The sequence below is a fragment of the Bubalus kerabau genome, chromosome 1 (genome assembly GCF_029407905.1).
Source record: "Bubalus kerabau isolate K-KA32 ecotype Philippines breed swamp buffalo chromosome 1, PCC_UOA_SB_1v2, whole genome shotgun sequence".
Taxonomy (NCBI): Eukaryota; Metazoa; Chordata; class Mammalia; order Artiodactyla; family Bovidae; genus Bubalus; species Bubalus kerabau.
The window spans coordinates 276473785-276491271 of record NC_073624.1 but is presented as its reverse complement, the minus strand read 5'-3'; the positions used below and the strand labels follow the sequence as shown (position 1 = coordinate 276491271).

The 17487-nt window shown below is 43.1% G+C and overlaps 1 long non-coding RNA gene across 1 annotated transcript; it reads right to left on the bottom strand.

Annotated features, from left to right (window-relative positions):
• Positions 1-416: 416 nt before the first annotated feature.
• Positions 417-2635, bottom strand: LOC129642308 (uncharacterized). The gene is made up of 3 exons (XR_008709611.1): positions 2495-2635; positions 1385-1534; positions 417-625 (listed from the first exon to the last, which is right to left on the bottom strand). It is a non-coding gene; the product is annotated as an uncharacterized LOC129642308 (long non-coding RNA).
• Positions 2636-17487: the final 14852 nt, after the last annotated feature.

Below are 17487 nucleotides of genomic sequence, written 5' to 3'. Positions count from 1 at the left end.
ATCTCACAGTCTTGTTACAGCTAGAATAACCCTGACAGCACCCTTGAGAGTGTGCTGTACATGTGAAAGTCATCTCCCATGGATGATAAGGAAGGGAAAAAAGAACATGGACAAACTCCATGCCACGGCACTGGCTCCGGTAACGGAATATAAGGGAGATGATTGGACCATTATTCCAATGGAGTCCTATTCAATTAAACCATACGCCTAGAAGAGCAAGGCAGATAATTCACAGGAAGGAGGAAGGCACCATGGCGACCCTGACCCTAGAGAACAGGCCAGATCCAGAAGCGCAGCAGCTCCTCTACTCTGGCCAAACGCTGTCATGAGATGAAGCAAACCCGGTGAGGCCAGGACGCCCAGCTTTTCCAAAGAAACCAGAAGTGCAGATTTTAATGTGAAATCTCTCAGTCTGTAAATGTAAGCATGTAGGTAAAACATAAAACCTAGTTGATGACTTGCTAAACTTTGTATCAGGGCTTTCCTGGTGGCTCAGTGGTGAAGAATCCATCTGCCAGTGCAGGAGATTTGGGTCAGGAAGATCCCCTGGAGGAGGAAATGGCAATTCACTCCAGTATTCTTGCCTGAAGAATCCCATGGACAGAGGAACCTGGCGGGCGATGGTCTGTAGGGTTGCAAAAGAGTCAATGTGACTTAGTGACTAAACAACCACAAACTTTGTGTTGAATGATACACAAGTAGCCAGGTTGGTGTACGGGCCCCAGCTTGCAGTTTCTGGATTAAACAAAATATTAACTCAAGAGACTCAGTTCAGTTCAGTCGCTCAGTCATGTCCAACTCTTTGCGACTCCCTGGACTGCAGCACGCCAGGCCTCCCTGTCGTTGGGTTCTATTTATAGCATCCAAAGATGAGTGAGACCTACTTCCTGATGGCAAGGGACGAATAAGGGAGAGAAGGAAGCACGGGACTTGGACACCATTAGGCTAACACGGTCACCTTCCTTGGGAAAAGCACAAAGTACTATTCAGCAGGAAGCAGGGCCACCAGAGTTGGGAGATTTTTCAGTCTCATCCCAGGGCCAGTCCACATCCCAGGCATGCTTTTGACGGGGATCCTGGAAAGTCTGGACCCAAGCCCCCCACCACCACAAAGAGCCAGCTTCCAACAGAGTCACCGCACCAGGCGGTGGAGAGCAGACACAGGGCTTCTTAAGCAGGGCCCCATCCGCCTGTGGGGTGACTGGCGAGACACGGCCCGCCATGCACAGGCGGATAACATATTTGCTGAGTGGGAAAGAAAGACCTCTTCCTCTAGGCAGCTGACAGTCAGCATGGCCAGCAGATTCCGGGATGGATTTCATCCCCCAGCCTTGTCTTTGGCTGGGCTTCCCTTAGTAGGACCAAAATTGCAGGGCATACTTACCAAGCAGCCCAGTTCTTTACCAACTTAGGGGTGCATCTCCAGACGCGCCTTTCCGGAACCTGGTAACACGCAGACCGTGTTGCGAATCATTTTCCTGCAGCCTTTCTACCTGCTATGTGGATGGAAATCAGGAGCCCTTGGGACGTGGAGCTATTTAAAAATAAATGTGGCATATGTAACCATAGCAAGCGATTATATCAATTCTAAATGGACTTTGCCCTAAGAAAAATTTTAAAAAAAGCCAAGCTTTGGGGTTTTATTTCATTTACCAGAACCCAAGTGAATCGAGCATGATTGAAGTGCCTGTGTTTGGCTGGGCTCCTCTCTGTGATGCTGGTTTGTTGGGCGGGTTTGAGTGGACCCAGCTGTAAAACTAAGAAGCCCCTCTGGACACAATCTCTTCCCAGATGCCAAAAATACCTCCTCTTTGAGAAGCTGGAGGAATAACTCTCCTCCAACAATAGGACATTCTTTTCTTCTTGGAGGTTTTATTTTTGCAGGGAATGGCAATGAGCAGGAGGTTACTCTCTGCCACAAGGCAATGCCCAGAGCTGGGACCAAGTCCTAACTTAGTTAGGAGACTGGGAATTTGATCCAGCATCCCAAGGAGAAAAGCATTCTGTGTTTCTCTTTAGACACAGCACCCTTGTCCTGCGTGTGTGTGTGTGTGTGTGTGTGCATGCGCACACTCACACGTGCACGTTGGTCAGCGTTACCAGCTGGGGACAAGAATCACTAAAGCTTCTTGGAACCCGACTTTGTTTTTATGTCTGAAGGCATCTCACTCACAAGAGTTCTTTCAAAAGCCCCAGTGCTGAAATATTTCACCAAGCCATATTACAGCAACTTGGATTATGCTGCAGGAGGTATGTGCATGCTCTTCCTTCACACTGCTTTGTGGATTATTGTGTGGCCATAACGTCTTATGGAAACCTTGCCCCCTGCTTTATTTTTCTCTCAGGGTGTACTCAGCATTTCTCCCAGACAACCTTGTAGAATGACTGTCTCCCCATTTTATTTCAGCTCACCACTTAGTTTGAAATTCTTGCTTCTTGATTCAATTTGAACAACTGTGAGAGTTCGGATTGAAACAAAACAAAAAAGCATTACTTCTCTGTCTGATGTTGACTTTCAAATTGGAGAGAAGACTCCTGGGATTAAACAGACGATGTGTGGTATCTTCTTGGAAGGAGCATTTTATTTCTTTCTTTCTTTTTAATAGAAAATTTCTGACTCAGACAAAGAGGCCAGGGGAGTCTGTTGAAAAAATCAGAACATCTCATGTGGCTATTCCAATGGAAAGTTAAAAAAAAAAAATAAATACAAATCATGTACAACACCTCAATCCCAATGCGGAAACCATGAACTGATGGAGTTAGGGGTGGTAATATACCTCACTGGGGATCCAAAGTAATTAAACAGTGTTGCAAACCCAAACTCGGAGTGGATTTAAGCCCTCACTAGGGAAGTACAGTCCCTTCTTCGGGAAGAAAATGAAACTAGGCATTCTGATGGCAAACAAGAAAGCTTTCCATTTGATTCTCTCCTTCTTTATAGCGTCTGCTTTATAGCATCTTCTTGCTGTCTGTCACATTTGAGCTTATCATCCTTATTCCAACAATAAGGAAGCAATGTTATAGCTTGTTATGTCAAAGCTGCGAGGGAAGCATGGACCTAGCTGAAGAAAGCACGTCGTTATTTTTCTTAATTATTTCAGAAATGTCATCTCCGATACCACTCAGCCTTTTGTAACTATGAGGAGAAAATTGAATAACCGCCCGTTTTCCCTAGAACCGCTTTAAAAAGTTTGCAGTCAATTTTTTCGGACAGCCAGGAAACAATCTGATGATACGGGTAAGCTTTGCAGGATGATGGGAGGGTCATTACATGCAATCAGGAAAAAAAAATATATTATGGTATATACAGGCAGACTGTATCACGTCGTCCAGTTAGTTTAGGTTAAGAAATGTTTTCTCTCAGGAAATGCCTTTAAACTAGGGCTACGTTTTATTTAATGATGTGGGAAAATTCCACAAAATATCCTTATGAGAAATGTATTTAATTTTCTCTTTTTAAGCCAGTCAGCAAGTAAAGTGAGCTGAGCATTGCTCACATGACTAGCACCGCCTGGCAGAGCACACTGAAATATGCCTGGTCACGCACATTCGGAGGTAATGTCAGTTGGGAGCAGTTGGTATGGTTGCTTAGCACTTTCCAGAACCTGATTGACTTCAGCTGCTGAAAGGTTCTGCAAGGATGTTGACAGATGTTGGAACCCAGGGCAAACTCCCCTTGCCTATTTCTGCCCTTGTACGAAGGAATCAACAGAAGTGCAACTTGGCATCCCGAAAGGAGATCCTCACCTTCTCCCGGCTTTAATGACTACCCTGAGGAAAGAGCATTTATGCCCTACTCTGAAAGAGAGTTAGCAACCCTGGCGTCATCTGGCGTGCAGGGCAAGGGAGCTGAAGAAGCTCGGGAAATATGCCTGCGCCCCGGGTGCATCGTCCTTGGCTCTCACTCTGCCGATTCTTCTAACTCAGTGAACTCGTTCAGCGTTTAATCACAAACAAGTCACACTCTGTCCTTCCCTGGGTCATTCGGCTTCTCTCTCTGACCTTTGGTGGAGATGGGCTTGTTGCACTCTGCTCTCCACACACGGTAAGGCAGTAGTGACATTCTCAGAGTATGTGGGATCCAGTTATGAGAACCACTGGGTTGGTGGTGATAAAACTGTGCTAAAATTATCTTTCCCCCTATGTTTACAATTTGCAAACTCTAATTTTGACTCTAGGTAAAAAGTAAAGTGGAAAGATAGGCTGATTTTTTCGACAGAGGTAAATGTGATAGAAAATTCTTGTGCAAAATGAAATGTATCTGATTCATTTCGGATTTTCTCCCTTGTTTGACCTTCACTCTTGCTTCCAGCTCAAGGCTACTTGCTTCAGCACTACAAAGAGAAAGTGTGTTTTTCAGAAGTCAGATATGCAAAGGAAGAATTGGATCGGCAGGGCTGCTTAGGCATTTTAATTCTAGGAAAGGTGTCACAGGATAGTGTTTTTTAGAGGATCAACTTCTACACATTTTAAATATGTACACTGAGACTGAAGTCCATACCTGATCGGCAAATTAATAGAAAATCTATGTACTAACAAGGGTATGAGCACAATGAAATGATAGTCTTCGACCCTGGTAAAGACATTAATCGCAATTCTTTTCCCGCCAAGGTTAATTGTTGGGAGTTTTCCGTGCGCTAATTGCTCTTAGGAGGATGTCAGCCATCAGTCAAAATGAAGTATTGTTGCCACATAGGAAGAGCTTCTGCCCTCCAGACTGCTGACTGACATCAGGCCACGGGGAAACTTTGGGGTATAAGACTGGTACAGACAGTCACTTGAAGCCAAGTGTCTGACTTTATCGTAACCTAAAAGGAACCAGTGTCCTGAAACACAGTATATCATCTCTTTGACCCGGAGACAGATGGTATCTCATGCATAATAGAGGTTATTTTACACAGAGCTTTCAGTTCCCTGGAAACAAACTAGTCGTCCTAAGACCAAGAGCTTCCAGTAAAAAAAATCTTGTAAGAGAAATAAAGATCTCCCATAAATGATCAATTGTTGGCCCCATCCCCTCACCAGGTATCCTGTATCATTAGTAGCTAGCGTCTGCTAATACCAAAATAAGTTGGCCATTGACCCCATTATATGATAACCAATGGGTATGTGTGATATTGCTGAGCACGGAAAATAAATATAACTTCTTCCATAGGTAATCAACTGATGCCTTATTGCTTTTAATAGCTCCACATTACCTACAAGAGAGATTGATAGAATACTATTTTTATACTGGTGGAGACAAATATAATTGACGATCATAAAATGTATGTCTCCATAATTTCCCCACTAACATCTTCAACACAATAGTCTATGTTTTAGCTCTATATAAAGTAAAAAATTAATTCATGTTTTTACTAATTTTCCTGTTTATGAACTTCATACAATGTCCCTTTTCTTCCCTTGGCACATGGGTGAAAATGTGGAGTTGCTTAGATTTCACTGAGTGTTTAAATAGCTCCAAAAAGTCTCTAATTATTTTTTCTCTATTCTAGAGTAAAGTAATGGTAGACTGTTCAATTTCATGCCATGCACTGGACCATCCATCTTGCATTCTCCATTGGAGTCTTTATCCAGAGTGGTCGCCTTCACTGTTACTATGCTTGGCTGTGGCTATCCTAAATCTTTTTGAGTAGAGCTACCACAATTTAAGAAATGTTTTAATACTAGTATATTATAGTTCTTTGTTTCAACCATCTTTCCTGGTTATGGATGTGATACATATTCATGAGACAAAATTTAGGGCAAACAACCCCAGAAAAATATAAATCACTTTTAGAAAGTAATGTTGGATTATTTTTCTCCCCATTTTGTTGTCCTTCCCCAGAAAGAATTTAAATTGAATATTGATTTTATTTTTTACTTCAGAATATATCACGATTATAAGGGCATATTGATTCAATTAATCTTTGAAGAAAGTGTTTTAGAATTTAAGAGGCTCAGGGTTTTTAAATTTCTTGTATCTCCTGAGGATAAGACACCTTTCTAATTTCCAGAAATAATTCCTCTGCAGGAATAGATGATGGGACCCAATTCTCAAACCTTTATTCAAGAAAAAGACTCCCAGTGGAGTCTGATGTTTAGGTAAGAACATAACATTGAGGCTGTATTTTATGTCCTGACCAATACTATGGCCATTCACATGTGGGTCCTCCTGGGACCCCCACAATGAATACCATCTGGCTTTGGAGAGTTGGAACACTTACGTGTCTTAAGTGCTACGTAATGACTTCCTGGAAGACTTTAGTCTCCATCAACATTTTACTAAAAATGATTTCAGGAGAAATTTTTGTTTTACCTTAAACTTCTTTTGTTGAAATTGTTTCTCTTAGATTCTCTATTCTTTGTTAAATTTATCTTCAGCAACAGTTTTTTCATCCAGCTTCTAAACTACAATATGTAGCTTTCATAAAGATTCTTGACAATCTATTGTACCATCTGTTTATCTACCCCATCCAATCAGAATTTAATGCATATATTTAACACCTCATTGGCTATTATCCTTGCCAGGTAGACTTTTATCTTTTAGATTATATTTTACTTTAAAGACTTTCTGTTTTCTTTCTGAAGAAGTCATTTCTCTGCTTCATCACACAGGGATTGCTCTTTCTTGCCCTCATGCTTTACTTCTCAAAAGCAAAGTGACCCTCAGTGCTTTCAACTCAACATGTTATACAAACTCAAGGCTGATTCCAGGCTGCCGGAGGGTGGGGGCGGGGGGGGGTGTTGTTCCTCGGGATTTCTTCGGTTTTGATTTTGTCTGTTCTCTGTACTATATTTATCCACAGGACTGTTGCTACTGCTACTTACCAAGCCAAGAATTGCAAAACTGTAGATTCTCACTCAGTATTGAAAGACTTCTCTTAGGTTTATTTCACAGAGTGGTTCTTAAGCTTTTGTATCTTATTTCTGGCCAGTGTGACTGAATTGTAAACTCCTTGAAGGCCAGGTACTGTAGCTTATGAACACTATATAAATATGGCCAGTGCCTGATGTATGAGTGACTCGAAAAACACTGGATGAAAGGATGAATGTGTTCCTGCGTCTCATCTAATTCAAAATGCTCACTTTTTCTCAGGATTGACTGTTATTAGTTTGTGAAAACATGTGTATCATCTATAGACAGCTTGAAAGATATTAAAATTGTGGAAGTATCCATGGCAGTGAGCTTCGGTGCTTTCACTAAAGCAAAAACAACATTCAGAATAGAGTAGTCATGATGCCATTGTGAGTGGAGACAGAGATTGTGGAGAATTAAATTTTGGTAGTTTTTCTGAAATCCTCTGTCCACCTAGAGCTTAAAACATCAACCCGTGTCATGGCCCTCCAGCCACCGCTTCCTCTCTCCTTGATTTCCCACCTACCTGTGCTCTCTGCTCGGACAACCCTGGAGGGGACACACTACTGCTCAAGCCTGTTCTGCCGATACCTCTGTCAGTAACAAGAATGAAAGTGAAAAGTGAAGTGAAGTCGCTCAGTCGTGTCTGACTTTTTGCGACCCCATGGACTGTAGCCCACCAGGCTCCTCCATCCATAGAATTTTCTAGGCGAGAGTACTAGAGTGGTTTGCCATTTCCTTCTCCAGGGGATCTTCAACAACTATAACCCTTGGTATGTGCCAGACAATGCCTAAGCATTTTGGATCTATTAGCTCTTTAATCTCACCACAGATATTATTCTTGACGTCACTTTGCCGAGAACTTAGGGAACTGGGGCACCCAGAGGGTAACTCATTTGTCTGAGGTTACTGCAGGACCTTCAGACCTAAGCAGCTTTGCTCCAAACTCCAGGCTCCTAAGTCCTCAGGCTGTTCTACTTTCTAGAAAGCTCCTTATGATATGTCTGGCTCAAAAATCTTTTGCCTGTAACAGCTACCCATCCACACATGCTTCATCCCCTGGCACGTGACAGACTTTTAAGTACTGAACATCGCACGCCCTGTATTGCCTCTGTTTGAGGCTCAGAACTGAACCTAGTCTGCTGGAGGAATGGGTTAGACTATAGAAGCCTGGTATTTTGGTGATGATGTCTCTCTCAGAATGTCCTGGAATTGGCTCACTTCATCGTGTCTTTGGCCCCACTTGAGTTGAATGCCTTCTAAAACTCTGATGTAGCTCACAAGTATACTCTAGTTTTGCCCTTTCTCTGTCACCGTGTGTAATTCTCCCTATCTAAATTTTCTTAGCTGATGTAAGAACCTCTCTGGATTATGATCAATCATCTAATGAGCTGAGTTTTCTGCTCACCATAGCCTTTGTCATCGGCCCCAGGTCGTGCTGTGTGCTTCTTGCTGCAAACTAATTCGATCCCCAGACCCTTGTTCATCCCATCTGTTCTCCTCTTGTGGGCACAGGAACAGCCCAGCTATTCTCCTGCATCCATCACAGGGAGGCTTGGGGAAGTAAATTGGCACTCACCTTGTAGACACATCAACTACTCTGTTCCCGCATCATGGTGCCACAGAGACATCTCCCAAGACCCCCACAATCTCAAGGTTTAGGGGGAAGGAGGAGAGTTCAAAGCAGCTCCTTCTCATGGGATAGGCATCCTAAATTCAATGGCCCTAAAGCCCTGCAATCCAGGATGGGAGGCTGTGGTGTGTGTGCAGTTTAACTCTTTGCGACCCCATGGACTGTGGCCCACCAGGCCTCTCTCTGTCCATGGGATTCTCCAGGCAAGAATAATGGAGTGGGTTCCCATTTTCTTCTCCAGGAGGGACTACAGTTCCTGATTAATCTGGGTCGTTTGCAGTAGATTCTGTTGTTGAAGTGTTGCAGAACTGAGGAAGAGCTAAATTTTACATGAAAAACTGTCACCAGTTTCTAGGAGAGGCCGTGGTACCACCAGGGTCTCTGGTAGACCGGGATCTACTGTGGGGATTTTGATAGGTCATCATCACTCCATGCTTGCTTATTCAACCTTCCGGGAATACCTGGGCTGGCTTCTCGGGAGGGTAAAATGATTCACTGGTGTAAAACAGCTCCACAAGGCAGCCGAGACTGCGGAGAGAGGCGCAGCAGAGGTTTTTCATTTTTGTGTGTCACCACGGTTTGCGGACAGAGGCAGCCCTGGGACTCGGGTGAGTTGGAGTTTGCTTTCTTAAAAAGCACCCAGCCTTGAAATTGTCCAAAATTTGTATAGATTGAAGAGTAAACAGCAAGGATCTGTCTACCAAGAAAGGGAGAAGGATGTGAAGACTGTGTGATGCAGTCCTTTATTCCCAGTGTAAGTGGCCCCCCTGACAGGCAAGGCCCGCCCAAGAAGCTGATTGGGGGGCTGGGGGGAGGGCTAGTGCGGTACCTCTTCTTCTCTGCCTTCTCAGTGGTCCTCAAACTGTGGTCCCTGAAACGGCAGCACTGGTGTCACCTGGGATCTGATTAGAAATTCAAATCACCAGGCCCACCCATGCCTATTGTATCAGAAACTCTGGAGGTGGGGCTCAGCAATCTGTTTTAACAAGCTGTCCCGGGGATTGCGGTGTGCACCACAGTTGAACGCTAACAGTTTATATCAGGTAGAAACATAGAAATCGTCCTTCCCTAACCCAACACTGTATTCCAACAGACTGATATTTGGTGAAAAAGCCAAACCGTAATCCCTAAGCTGGGGTTAAAAATACATGGCCTGATATTCCCTGAATGCTTCTTGAAGCTTCTGGCCTATCGGTTTGTCCCTCCTGCCTCTGTTTTATCTCCTTTATTTGCATGGGAAGATTCCTATTTGCCCTTCAGCGTCTTGTTTCATTGACATTTCCTTTGTGAAAACTTTCTTGCATCCTCTTCTTCTCATCCCCAAAGCCTGAACAGGGTTATTTGTTTTCTTCTCTATATGAAGTTTGCTCTCAGTACTTTTGAGACCTACAAACATTGCTCTATGTTGTTCCTCCTTGGCCTTCTCTGCTTGCGCCTCTTCCTTGAAACGTGAAAGTGTTCGTCACTCAGTTGTGTCCAACTCTTTGTGACCCCATGGACTGTAGCCTGCCAGGCTCCTCTGTCCATGGAATTTTCCAGGCAAGGATATTGGAGTGGGCTCCCATTCCCTTCTCCAGGGAGTCCTTCCCAACCCATGGATGGAACCCAGGTCTCCTGGAGTGCCCACGCATTCTTTACTCTCTGAGCCACCAGGGAAGCCCCTCAGGCCTCGTTCACTTACGTTCTCCCCCCTATACCTTCTCATCCATTGGGACAACGTCAACTATCATCATTTAGCTGATGACATCACAATCCGTATCTCCAACCTAGACTTCTCCTCTGAGCTCCTGACCGTTATGACTAACTCCCCCTGGACACCGTCACCTCAGAGAACCATAGAGAACCTCAAAGCCAGCATGTGTGATGTGGAATGAAGCATCTTTTCTCACCCACTGCCCCCAACCCCTCATTTGCTTCCTCTCCATTTCCGCCAGAGACTATCCGGCGGTTCCCTCTACGAGCAACGCGGGACACCCGGGCGCCATCTTGGACTGCTTCCGGCCCCCTCCCCCGCTAACTGACCGTTGCCTGTGGCAATTCTATAGACCTTACCCCGCTTCCCTGGCGGCTCCGCTGATGGAGAATCCGCCTGCATGCTGGAGACCCGGTTCAATCCCTGGGCTGGGAAGATACCCTGGCGAAGGGAAAGGCTACCCACTCCAGTGTTCAGGCCTGGAGAATTCCGTGGACTGGGTAGTCCATGGGGCTGCAAAGAGCTGGACACAACTGAGTGCCTTTCACTTTCACTTTACCCTGTCAAACATCCCCGGTGTGCAGCTGGAGTCGTTTTCTCACTGGTCTCCTAGACTGAACTCAGTCCCTCTCCTTCTGCCTGCGATTCACCCTGTACGCGAGGGGGTCCCCAGCACCCAGGCCTCCAGCCTGTGGCCTGTTAGGGACTGGGCTGCACAGCAGGAGGTAAGTGGTGGGCGAGGGAGCCAAGCGTCGTCTGTATTCACAGCCGCTCCCGCCGCTTGTATTACCTCCTGAACCCCACCTCCTGTCAGGTCAGCGGCAGGATAAGATTTTCACAGGAGAGCAAACTCTACTGTGACCTGCGCATGCGAGGGCTCTCTGTTGCACACTTCGTATGGGAATCTAACGCCTGACGATCTGAGGTGAAGCTGAGGCGGTGATGCTCAGTAAGCGGAATGTGCTTGAAGCATCCTCAAACCGTCTCCACCCCCGTCTCAGTCCATGGAAAACTTGTCTTCCATAAAGCCAGTCCCTGGTGCCAAAAAGGCTGGAGGCTGCTCCTGTATACCTCAGGCAGAGGAATGATGCTAAAGTGTAAATCTGATCATAGAACTACCCTGCTTGAAACCTTCCTTGCTCTTCTGTTCCGCCTGCTGCAGAGATGACCAAACTCACTCCTCTGGGTCTTGGCTACCCATTCAGCCTTAACTTTTTTCTCTAATAAATTATTATAAAAATGTTCAAACACTGAGAAAAGTTGAAAGAATTCTAAGGTCAACACCCACATACACACCTGGACTGTGCCACTAACATTTTACTGCACCGAATTTATCACATTAACAATCCATCTATCCATCCCTCAATGTATCTATCAATCCATCTTATTTTTTGATGTAGTTCAAAGCCAGTTCAAACATCAGTACACTTTCCCCCAACATTCATATTATTAACTACAGTTCAATATTTGTTTATTGTGTTGGTTTTATTTGAAGTAAAATTTATATATAATGAAATGCACAAATATTAAAGAAATATTCCAGAGTTTTGACTCTTGTATAACCCAAACCCCTATTCAAATACAGAACATCACCCACACTCCAGAAAGTTCCCATGTATCCCTTCCCAGACAATTATTGTCCCCTCAGGCACTCACTGTTCTGACATTTCCACCATAAATTATTTTTGCCTCTCTAAGATTTCTGTAAGTAGAATCTTTGTGTAAGGATTCTTTACTCAGCATTGTTTTTGAGATTTGTTCATATTGTTGTCTGTAGTCAGTATGAGTTCCCCTCTTTGTATTGCAGTATTTCATTGTATAAATAGAGCAGAGTTTATTTCTACATTATCCTGTTGATGGGCTTTTTCTGGTTTTTCAGCTATTATGAATAAATCTGCTATGAACATTACTGTGTAAGCCTTTTTAGACACATGTTTTTAATTTATCATGGGTAAATACAACCAGGGGATCCCCCTGGAGAAAGGAAAGGCTACCCACTCCAGTGTTCTGGCCTGGAGAATTCCATGGGCTGTATAGTCCATGGGATTGAAGAATCGGACACAACTGAGTGACTTTCACTCACTCAAATGCCTAGGAATAGAGTTTCTGGGTCATAAAGTAGGTTGTACCTGCTTTAAGTGGTACTGTTTTTTCACTCCTATCAATAATGTTTTCAAGTTCTAATCACACTACATCCTTGTCAGATTTTGAGGTTGTCAGTCTTTTTATTTTAGCCTTCCTCATGGATACATATGACTGGTACTTCATTGTAGCTTTAATTTGCATTTCCTTGATAATTATTGTTAAGCATCTTCTCGTGAACTTAATGCCCGTTCATAAATCTTCTTTTGGACAGCATCTTCAAATCTTTTGCCCCCTTTATTTTTTAATTATTTGACTTTATATTCAGTTCAGTTCAGCTCAGTCACTCAGTCGTGTCCGACTCTTTGCGACCCCATGAATTGCAGCACATCAGGCCTCCTTGTCCATCACCAACTCCCAGAGACTACTCAAACTCATGTCCATCGAGTCGGTGATGCTATCCAGCCATCTCATCCTCTGTCTTCCCCTTCTCCTCCTGCTCCCAATCCCTCCCAGCATCAGGGTCTTTTCCAATGAGTCAACTATTCGCATGAGGTGGCCAAAGTAATTGGAGTTTCAGCTTTAGCATCATTCCTTCCAATGAACACCCAGGACTGATCTCCTTTAGAATGGACTGGTTGGATCTCCTTGCAGTCCAAGGGACTCTTAAGAGTCTTCTCCAACACCACAGTTCAAAAGCATCAATTCTTTGGTGCTCAGCTTTCTTCACAGTCCAACTCTCACATCCATACATGACCACTGGAAAAACCATAGCCTTGACTAGACGGACCTTTGTTGGCAAAGTACTGTCTCTGCTTTTAATATGCTATCTAGTTTCCAGACCACCTGTCCTGCCTCTTGAGAAACCTATATGCAGGTCAGGAAGCAACACTTAGAACTGGACATGGAACAAGAGACTGATTCCAAATAGGAAAAGGAGTATGTCAAGACTATATATTGTCACCCTGCTTATTTAATTTATATGCAGAGTACATCATGATAAATGCTGGGCTGGGAGAAGCACAAGCGGGAATCAAGATTGCTGGGAGAAATATCAATAACCTCAGATATGCAGATGACACCACCCTTATGGCAGAAAGTGAAGAGGAACTAAAAAGCCTCTTGAAGAAAGTGAAAGAGGAGAGTGAAAAAAATGGCTTAAAGCTCAACATTCAGAAAACTAAGATCATGGCATCTGGTCCCATCACTTCATGGGAAATAGATGGGGAAACAGTGGAAACAGTGTCAGACTTTATTTTTGGGGGCTCCAAAATCACTGCAGATGGTGATTGCAGCCATGAAATTAAAAGACGCTTACTCCTTGGAAGGAAAGTTATGACCAACCTGGATAGCATATTCAAAAGCAGAGACATTACTTTGCCAACAAACGTCTGTCTAGTCAAGACTATGGTTTTTCCAGTGGTCATGTAGGATGTGAGAGTTGGACTGTGAAGAAAGCTGAGCACCAAAGAATTGATGCTTTTGAACTGTGGTGTTGGAGAAGACTCTTGAGAGTCCTTTGGACTGCAAGGAGATCCAACCAGTCCATTCTAAAGGAGATCAGTCCTGGGTGTTCATTGGAAGGAATGATGCTAAAGCTGAAACTCCAATACTTTGGCCACCTCATGCAAAGAGTTGACACATTGGAAAAGACCCTGATGCTGGGAGGGATTGGGGGCAAGAGGAGAAGGGGACGACAGAGGATGAGATGGCTGGATGGCATTACTAACTCGATGGACATGAGTCTGAGTGAAGTCCGGGAGTTGGTGATGGACAGGGAGGCCTGGCGTGCTGCGAATCATGGGGTCGCAAAGAGTCAGACAAGACTGAGTGACTGAGCTCAACTGAGGTTGGTCATAACTTTCCTTCCAAGGAGTAAGCATCTTTTAATTTCATGGCTGCAATCACCATCTGCAGTGATTTTGGAGCCCAGAAATATAAAGTCAGCCACTGTTTCCACTGTTTCCCCATCTATTTCCCATGAAGTGATGGGACCAGATGCCATGATCTTAGTTTTCTGAATGTTGAGCTTTAAGCCAACTTTTTGACTCTCTACTTTCACTTTCATCAAGAGGCTTTTTAGTTCCTCTTCGCTTTCTGCCATAAGGGTGGTGTCATCTGCATATCTGAGGTTATTGATATTTCTCCTGGCAATCTTGATTCCAGCTTGTGCTTCTCCCAGCCCAGCATTTATCATGATGTACTCTGCATATATGTTAAATAAGCAGGGTGACAATATACAGCCTTGACATACTCCTTTTCCTATTTGGAACCAGTCTGTTGTCCCATGTCCAGTTCTAACTGTTGCTTCCTGACCTGCATATAGGTTTCTCAAGAGGCAGGTAAGGTGGTCTGGTATTTCTATCTCTTTCATAATTTTCCACAGTCTATTGTGATCCACACAGTCAAAGGCTTTGTCATAGTCAATAAATCAGAAATAGATGTTTTTCTGGAACTCTCTTGCTTTTTCCATGATCCAGCGGATGTTGGCAATTTGATTTCTGGTTCCTCTGCCTTTTCTAAAACCAGGTTGAACATCTGGAAGTTCACGGTTCACGTATTGCTGAAGCCTGGCTTGGAGAATTTTGAGCATTATTTTACTAGCATGTGAGATTGCAGTAGTTTGAGCATTCTTTGGCATTGCCTTTCTTTGGGATTGGAATGAAAACTGACCTTTTCCAGTCTTGTGGCTACTGCTGAATTTTCCAAATTTGCTGACATATTGAGTGCAGCACTTTCAGAGCATCATCTTTTAGGATTTGAAATAGCTCAACTGGAATTCCATCATCTCCACTAGCTTTGTCCATAGTAATGCTTTCTAGGGCCCACCTGACTTCACATTCCTGGATGTCTGGCTCTAGGTGAGTGATCACACCATTGTGATTATCTGGGTTGTGAAAATCTTTTTTTGTACAGTTCTTCTGTGTATTCTTGCCACCTGTTCTTAATATCTTCTGCATCTATTAGGTCCATATTATTTCTGTCCTTTATTAAGCCCATCTTTGCATGAGATGTTGCCTTGGTATCTCTAATTTTCTTGAAGAGATCTCTAGTCTTTCCCATTCTGTTGTTTTCCTCTTTCTTTGCATTGATTGCTGAGGAAGGCTTTCTTATCTTTCCTTGCTATTCTTTGGAACTCTGCATTCAGATGCTTATATCTTTCCTTTTCTCCTTTGCTTTTCACTTCTCTTCTTTCCACAGCTATTTGTAAGGCCTCCTCAGACAGCCATTTTGCTTTTTTGCATTTCTTTTTCTTGGGGATGGTCTTGATCCCTATCTTCTGTACAATGTCATGAACCTCCATCCGTAGTTCATCAGGCACTCTCTCTATCCCTTAAACCTATTTCTCACTTACACTGTATAATCATAAGGGATTTGATTTAGGTCATGCCTGAATGGTCTAGCGGTTTTCCCCACTTTCGTCAATTTAAGTCTGAATTTGGCAATAAGGAGTTCATGATCTGAGCCATAGTTAGCTCCCAGTCTTGTTTTTGCTGAGTGTATAGAGCTTTTCCATCTTTGTCTGCAAAGAATATAATCAGTCTGATTTTGGTGTTGACCATCTGGTGATGTCCATGTGTAGAGTCTTCTCTTGTGTTGTTGGAAGAGGGTGTTTGCTATGAGCAGTGTGTTCTCTTGGCAAAAGTCTATTATCCTTTGCCCTGCTTCATTCCGTACTCCAAGGCCAAATTTGCCTGTTACTCCAGGTGTTTCTTGACTTCCTACTTTTGCATTACAGTCCCCTATAATGAAAAGGACATCTTTTTTGGGTATTAGTTCTAAAAGGTCTTGTAGGTCTTCATAGAACCGTTCAACTTCATCTTCTTCAGAGTTACTGGTTGGGGCATAGACTTGGATTACTGTGATATTGAATGGTTTGCCTTGGAAACGAACAGAGATCATTCTGTCATTTTTGAGATTGCATCCAAGTACTGCATTTCAGACTCTTTTGTTGACCATGATGACTACTCCATTTCTCCTAAGGGATTCCTGCCCACAATAGTAGATATAATGGTCATCTGAGTTAAATTCACCCATTCCAGTCCATTTTAGTTCGCTGATTCCTAGAATGTTGACGTTCACTCTTGCCATCTCCTGTTTGACCACTTCCAATTTGCCTTTATATTACTGAGCTGTAAAAGTTCCTCAGATCATGGGTACCAGTCTTTTGTCAGATATGTATTTTACAAACATTTTCTCCCAGTCTTCAGTGTGCTTATTTATTTTCTTAGAAGTGTCTTTTGATGACAGAATAACTTTTCATTTAATGAAGTCTAATTTATCAAAACAATTTTGATGGTTACTGTTTCTTTGTCCTATTACATAAGAAGAAACCCTTAGCCTACCCCAAATCATGAAGATATTCTCTGACATTTTCTTCTAAAAGTTTATGGTTTTAGCTTTCATGTTTAGGTCTATTAGTATGTGTATAATGTAAGGTGGAGGTCAAGGTTCAGTTTTTTCCTTATGGATATCCAGTTTATTGATACTTATTTCCTTTTATTTACTGTACCATTTATGGATAAGAACTTCCTTTTCCTATTGGATTACTTTGACCCCCTGCCAAAAATCAAATGGCCACCCGAGTGGGCATCTCCTGCTCTGTGGATCCCATTGCTCTGTGAATCTTCATGCCACTATCACACTGCCTGATTCTCACAGCTTTCCAGAATATTTAAATCAGGTAATGTAAATCCTCCAACTTTGCTATTCCTGTTCAAGATCGCTCCAAATATTTGAAGTGTTTTGCATTTTCATATAAATATTAGGATCAGCTTATCAATTTGAAGAACTCCTGCTCATTGCATCTTGACTTTTGATGTGCAACAGTCCATCCCCACTGTCCCTGAAGACTAGGAAGAGTGAAGAAATTGCTCCTTCATAAACTCTTAGCTATATAGGGATTTAGCCAAGGACAGAATTTTTAATAGCCTGTTTAAGGTTTGTTCTTAATTCTAGGTGAAAAAAATTCCTCTTCCCATCTGACAAAAGTCATACAACCCCATTTCAATTTTACATTGAATATTCTCCTACAAGGACAGGTAAAGGATTGCACCTAAATCCTTCACTAAAATATAATTTACCCTTAGAAGGAGAGGATTCTCACACTTCATCATCAAACAATTACTTCTGCTAGGAAGTCTCTTTTAGATGCAGAATCTGGCTGATTTCCTTCTCCATTTTCCTCCTCTTCCTCTTCTTCATTATATTTCACCTCATTATCAACACTACAGCTGACAA